Here is a 7,166-nt window from a genome sequence, read left to right as displayed (position 1 = left end):
AATGCCACAATAAGGTCTCCCCGGAGCCTTCTCTTCTCCAGGATGAACACCAACTCTCTCAGCCTGTCCTCACAGCAGAGCTGTTCCATCCCTCTCATCATTTTGGTGGCCTCCTCCGGACCCGCTCCAACAGGTCCATGTCTTTACTGTGCTGAGGGCTCCAGAGCTGGATGCAGTTCGCTCAAAGTGGGATTCACTTTAACAGGGCTGACACTGCTTCCCCATGGGTTGGTGTTAAATCCCATGTGCAGAAGAGTTTGATCCTACAGATTGCTCTGGCTATGGGACAGCCAGCACATGGCTGAGCGACACTGGGGTTAAGGGGTGATGCTGGCTGGCTAACCCAACTGGTCATATGTGGGGTGAAAGCACGAGAAATCAGCCCCACGTTTCTGCAAATGCTGTTATCCTCCCAGCAGCCTCCAGGCAGTTCAAATGAACCCAGGGCTTATTTTAGTCTTCTCTTACTAACCCCTTCCTCTTCTTCAGCCAAAATATCTGGCCCAAAGGATTAAAATGCCCTTTTTCCCAACAAGACCATGGGGAGGGCAAGATACTGCAAGGCATCTGATTTCCTTTAAGGAAACTGCTGGGTAGAGCACTCCCTCCGAAGCGTTCACCCACTGTGGCCTGCGCTCCACCAGATCCACTCTGTGCTGAGCTAGAAGCTGACATATAATCTCCCTGCAGCATATGTGCTAATCTAAATGTTAGAATAATATGTCAGAGGTATAACAATTCAGGCTATTATATTATAGTATACAAAACATACTATTACTAAGTAATAATACCGCTGCGCTCCAGGTGCTCTCCCCTCAGGGCCCGCCATGACAGGAAGCCGCAGCAGCGAGGAGCCCACACAAAATGGCTGCCACCGCCCCCGGCCCTGAGGGGTGGCCTCATCATAGCTGTGTGGTGGAGGACAAGCCATTGGCTGAGGCCTTTCCTCACCAGGGACAGACCTGTTGTGCAAGAAGCCATGCTGACCGTGAGGGAGACAGGGAGGTGAGAGCTGGAGAGGATGGGCTGGAATGGCAAGGGCTCATGTCCTGCACCCACATGGCTGTATCATCTCCAGTGTCCTCCATGGTAAGAAGAGCTGCGGTGCCTCAGTTTCCCCACCTGTGAGGGAAGTGATGTTATTTGCCACATATTTAGAGGTTTGCTGGTGACAAATATAGCCCAAAAAGCTCCACAGTGAGCAAGGTGTGGGTTGTCTCCTCATCTTTTTTCATTTCTGTGTCCCTCTGTTTTCTCTTCAGTTCAGCCACAGCAAACCCATGGTGACACTCCTCTGGATGAGCTGCCACCAAGTGCAGGTGAGACGACTGAAACTGGGGCTGAATGTCCTTTTTAATAAATCTTAGCAGCCCCATTCGCTGTGTGGCACAGTTACATCTGGCTGGTTTTGCTCATTTTCAGTTGAATGTAAATACCAGTCCTGGAAATCATTTGAGAAGCTTGCATATGCTAATAATTTGTAGCTGAATTATTATTTTTTTAACATTAAACAATAATATTGATATTTTCAAACTTTGCATGCCAAACACTGAAATTGAATTAAGTATTGTTTAAAATAACAATAATATAAATTTGTTTTAAATGAATTTAGTGTCATTTCATTGTTTGAAATGTAATGTGGGAAAATATTACTGCTGGGGCAAGAGTAAATATCTAAGTCTATTAATTTTATTGAAGTAGTGGATAGATCCACATGAACTATTTCTCTGTGTGTTTGGTTAATATTTTATTGAAAATTGGTGTTAGCTCTAACTAATGAAAATCCAAACTCACTTCACATATGAAGGTGTAAAATGCATCCAACAACTTAATAACCCATTAACTTCAATGGAATTTTTTACGCTAAAATTAAAAAAAAAAAGGTAGGTGTCTCAAGAGATGTATAAAAAGTGGAAATCGGCCAATTCAATCAGCCCTTATTCTGAATTAATGGGGAATGATAAGGAGGAGGTGCAACCGAGATCCCTCATTGTCCAGCAGTTGCCAGCACCAGTTGTTTGAAAGGACGGTGCAAGAAAGCCCCGAGTATAACAACATGAATGTGTACTTCTTAAATATAATGCTTTTCGTAAGTCAACGTTGGAGCATTTTGCAAAGGGCCATGCAGTTAGCTCCATTTTACAGGTGGTGAAACTGAAGCACAGAGTAGGGGTGTTATTTGCCTGGGCTCACCCTGTCAATGGCCAAGGGTAGAGCCAGGAACAAATCCTTGTCTCTTGACAGCTAATCCAGTGCCTAAGCCAAGATGGTCTCCTGCTTCAGGAAAATGCTTCCTTTGTAGGTAGCACTTGAGCACATGTTAAAGTCAAGGGGACTTAAACGTCTGCTCGAAGTTAAGCCTATACTTAAGTACTTTCCAAACAGAGGGTAAACTTAAACCCATGTTAAAGCGCTTTCCTGAATCCGGGTAAAATCTGTCCAAAGCGCTTGATTCTTCTAACTGCCATAATTAATGGTGTGGAGAAGTTGAATTCTGGAGATTTCTCTCTCTTTCCATTTCTTGCTTTGTTGCTATGTTTTTCAGAAGGAAGAGGATGTAAGGAGGCTGTTTTAATTTTTTAGCAGTCCTCCTAATTCTAGCTCTCTATGTCCTTTTTATCTTGATGAAATTTCAGTGGTATTATTACTGTTTTATTGTGGATCCTGCTATGCTTGATTTGCATGCTTTTACGTAATTATCAAATCTCAAATCTGTGTAACATGAATAAATGTGTTTATTAGGAGAAGACCAAACAGCCTTAATAACACAGGGAAAAATAAAAGGAAGCCTAAAACAGCATCACGTTGGGTTTGTTGACTTTAGCAAAAACACATCCTCGCTGCTGTGTGGCTGTGTATTTCTGAAGTTATGAAATTGCAGTCATGGCAGATCAGAGCACGTATCTTGTTTGACAGAAGTGAGGGTGAATATCAAAGTGGTATTCTTCCTTCCAGCAAATTAAAACTGCAGGGTTTATGTAGTGCTCCACTCAAGAATCCCATCAGAAGGCAACTTATTTCTGTGTAACACCAATAACAGTTCAGTCGTGCCAGTGCAGACTTGGAGAGATATGTGTAGCCTCAATCATACAGGCAGACAATTTGATCTATGGGATGATCACGGTGCAGAAGAGTTGTTACCTGTTAACCTGGGTTCAAAATTTCCACTGGTGCTTGGGGAGTTGTCTAGGCTTCAACTAGGGACTCTAAAAAGCAGCAGGCTGTATATCAGCCCAGACAGACAAAGCTTCATGCATTCCCTGTTACCGCAAAGCTGCCTAGAGCTGGGAAGACAGCTTGCTTGCACAACCATTCAGGATTCATCTTGCCCTTAACTGAGTAGCTAGTTAACAAATGTTAACACTGTTAATGGTTTCAGCCCTCCTGTAAGAAAGGCAAAGAGAGGGTCCCCAAACTGTACATTTTCATGGCCAGCAGTAACTCATGCTGGTATCTAAAGCAGGTGAAATTAGTAGGGCAGGACAACTCAAGGGTTTGGACATGTAAAATGCTGGAGATTTCTTTAAAAGTGTACAAGTTTTCTGGAATTTGCATTGTTCACCAGTGAGAAAAACCTGTCAGGAAGGGATTTAGACCTGAGTAAATAAATAATAGCCTTGAAAAGGCTATATGGAGTGAAATGGAATGTGCTAGCAATGGAAGAAGAGGTAGATTAAGTAAAGAAGCCATGTCTTGAAGGTTAGGAGATGAAGGTCTAAAATTAGGGTATGAAACTGAGAGGATCTTGTACAGTAAAGAAAAGAAACAATAAAAGGCTCACTAGCCATATAAATGAAAAGACAGAGGAATGAGTCTACCATGCAACAAGCATGGGTTAGAGATTAGTATGTGTCATCCAGATGTTGAGGGGACACTATCTCAGCTTTCCCTAGGGATGAAGATGGCTAATGGGAATGAGTGAATAGAACTGGAGAGGGTCATGTGCAATATGCAGAACTCCAAGCGCTTCATGTGTTCAAGTCTGTGAGGATCAGGTCAGTCTCAGGAGAGAGAAGGAACTGACACATGAAATCACCATCCCCTTAGCAAAGATTCTCAATAAACTGTTCAAAGCCTGAGTACTCTGCCCAGAGCATTTAAGTGGAAAGTAGCAGACACAGTACCTGTAATAAAGGATGGAGCAGCTGTTGAAAAGTGATTAGGGAAACTCCTGGCTGTACCTCAATACTATGCAGTGCTTTAAAGCAGCTTTTTAAATAACTGAACACGTGAAGGCACATGAAAAATGGGATAAATGCAAGATGGGTTTGTGAGAGAGATTGTGCTGGGCTCCTTGGAGAGCTTTCACTGAGCAAAAGACAAGAACAGTGTGATGCCCCAGTCTAGCTGGGTTCCTCTGAAGAATTGAATATATTGTGCTGTACAGGGAATTTGTTATGGTGATGGAGAAGGTGAGGATTAAAACCAGTGTTCTGTCATGGAGAAAAGAGTGGTCAAATGGGCAAGGATGGAAGGTGACTTGGGAAGAAGCAGCGAAGAAATGGAAAGTGGTTATGGAGTTGCTTGAGCTAATGAAACACACTGCTGATACAAAATTTGGGAACATTGTCAATTTGAATCAACTTACAGAATTTGGATATTGTGAAGTACAAAGTCAACGCACTTTGGGCCCAATAACAAAAGTTGTTGTCTTAAACTACTGACTACTCAACTTGAAAGACAGACACAGTGAAAGACTGTATTAAATGCTTAGGGAATGAAGATGGGCCATTATGCAACCCGGTTGTGAACAGAATCACCACAATCCTAGAATACACCCATTTTATTGCAGAACTACAGTACTGTTACTGTTTTTGCAGAAGGCATGAAGGAAAACCTGAGTGGGACAGTTGCGGTTACCCGTGTTTAAGATTCTAATTGGCAGGGTTACGGGGCTGACTGGGGAAATGGAGAACACATTTTATGAAAGAAGGCTGAAAGAGCAGGGCTTGTTCAGCCTAATAACATGAAGGCTGGGAAGAGATAGGCCTGCTCTCCAGAAATGCATAGGAGGGGTAAACACTAGGGAGGGATAAGAGCTATATAAGCTGAAATGCTGGCACAAGAACAAATAGGCAGGAACTGGCTTGGAATAAATCAAGGCTGGAAGTTAGAGGGAAGCTTTTAACTGACAGAGGAAAGAGGCTCTGCAACAGATCCCACCACTGTGATTGGGAAAAAAAAAAAATCAATAGTTTTAAGATCATGTTTGACAAAACAATAAAACCTATGCAGTTTTGTTCCCTGTGGTGTAAAGAACCAGACTCGATGAATTAGAACAGCCCTTCAAATTCTACAGTGAATTTAAGATGCATGTGACAGATAATGCATGTTGGAGTAATTATTTGAGGCTCTCTGCAGCCTCTGGCAAGCTCCAATTACCTGGCAGTAGCAGCACAGTAGGAAGGTGGAGCAGGGCAGGAATCGGTTCCTGTTCACTGCTACAACCAATGTAACTACGTACTTAGTCACTGAGAGCAATGGTGCTTGTACTGTGCTGGAGCCCAGTATTGTTTATGGTCACCAGTAGAGGCTTCCTACATCATCCGTGGTGCCTGTCCTAAGAGAAATGCGACTCTTCCCATGACTAGATAGTTGGAACTGAATCCCACCAGTCAGCAAAGAATCTGGAAATTGTCACCTGAAATAGTCTGTTCTGCAACACTTTCTTTGCTCTGGTGAGTCCATCAGATAATCAAGGCAGGTTAGGAATAGATTTTATCTTGAAAGGCTGTTGCCAAATGTGACATATTTAACTCCAAGTTTCCCTATATCCTACAAATGTCTCCAAATATCCTGTAGATGTTTTTACCCCCTCAGAGAGTGTTTCTCAAAGAAAACCCTCCTGAGACTGCATGAGTTCTGCAAACTGCTGTATTCTAAAACAATCAATTAAAACACTAAGTTTGCATAAGGTAAAGATAATCTGATGCAAACCACCTGAAGGTCACAGAGCCTGAATATAAGGTCACCAAGGGACCTCCAGGTTCATGTCATCAGGTGGAAGAATAACGATGGATGTGTTTTGACAATGTTTATGTTTAATTTAACAATTAACACTGGCCTCACCTATTGATCTTTAAGCAAACATTCGTTACGGTGCACAATGACATTGTAGTTAGCAACTTCAGATTGTATTAGTGGCAGCTTCGGCTGAGCTGCATTAAGAAATGCTAATTACAACAGTCTTGAGGAAGGAAAACTGAAGCGAAAGGATAGCCACATGTCTTTGATGAATGTCCCTGCTCTGGGCAGAGATGCCATTAACAGGGGCCTTAGAGGGTAAACAGCTCTTTTCTTTTTCCCATTTGGGTGATACATAGTTAAGTCTTATCTCATTGCTAGCTCTGAGTGAGATTGATCATTTTTTAATTTACCAAATGTGATTTAACCCACTTTCACATTGATGTGAATATTACCAGTCTTCAGCTTTCATTATTCCGGTGTGGGAGAGTGAAAGTTTGCTGGCAGAGAGCCCTGAGGACCCTGAACAGGCAAGCACCGTAAGAAACTCAAAGTACAGTGTCAGGCAAGCCTATGGACAGAGCAGCACTATACGCAAGGCCCTGCTCTCTATTGTCAGTACTATCTGCACTCCAGGAGAGCTCAAAGGTGGAGTTGCAAGCCACTTACTACCTCCATCTCCAAATATACATGTTCACCTCCTCCCTTGTGCTCACTCCAGAGTTCTTGTAGCTCTGCAGTGAATTGTACCTCAACCCTGGAAATAATTAAAATTTGAGCATATCAACCAATATGAAGGAAGAAGAGGAAAAATGCAGCCTTGTTCTTTATTGGCAGCCATGCTGTTGTAGATTGGCTTAAATGGTGGAGTGGCTGAAGAACAGCCCTGCAGAAAGGGAGCTGGGGGTGCTGGTTGGCAGCAGGCTCAGCAGGAGTCAGCAGTGTGCCCTGGCCGCCAAGAGGACAAACCGCATCCCGGGGTGCATCAAACACAGCATAACCAGCTGGTCAAAAGAGGTGGTTATCTCACTGTAATTAGCATTGGTGCAGCCCCTGTGTGAGTATTGTGTGCAGTTCTGGGACCCACAATTTAAGGAGGATGCAAAGGTCCTTGAATGCGTCCAGAGGAGCACAACAAAGCTAGTGAAAGGGCTGGGAGGAATGCCCTATAAGGAGCAGCTGAGGACTTTGGGCTTGTCTAG

Source organism: Phaethon lepturus, unplaced genomic scaffold, assembly GCF_000687285.1.
Source record: "Phaethon lepturus isolate BGI_N335 unplaced genomic scaffold, ASM68728v1 scaffold11431, whole genome shotgun sequence".
NCBI lineage: Eukaryota > Metazoa > Chordata > Aves > Phaethontiformes > Phaethontidae > Phaethon > Phaethon lepturus.
Note: the sequence above shows the minus strand (reverse complement) of the source record.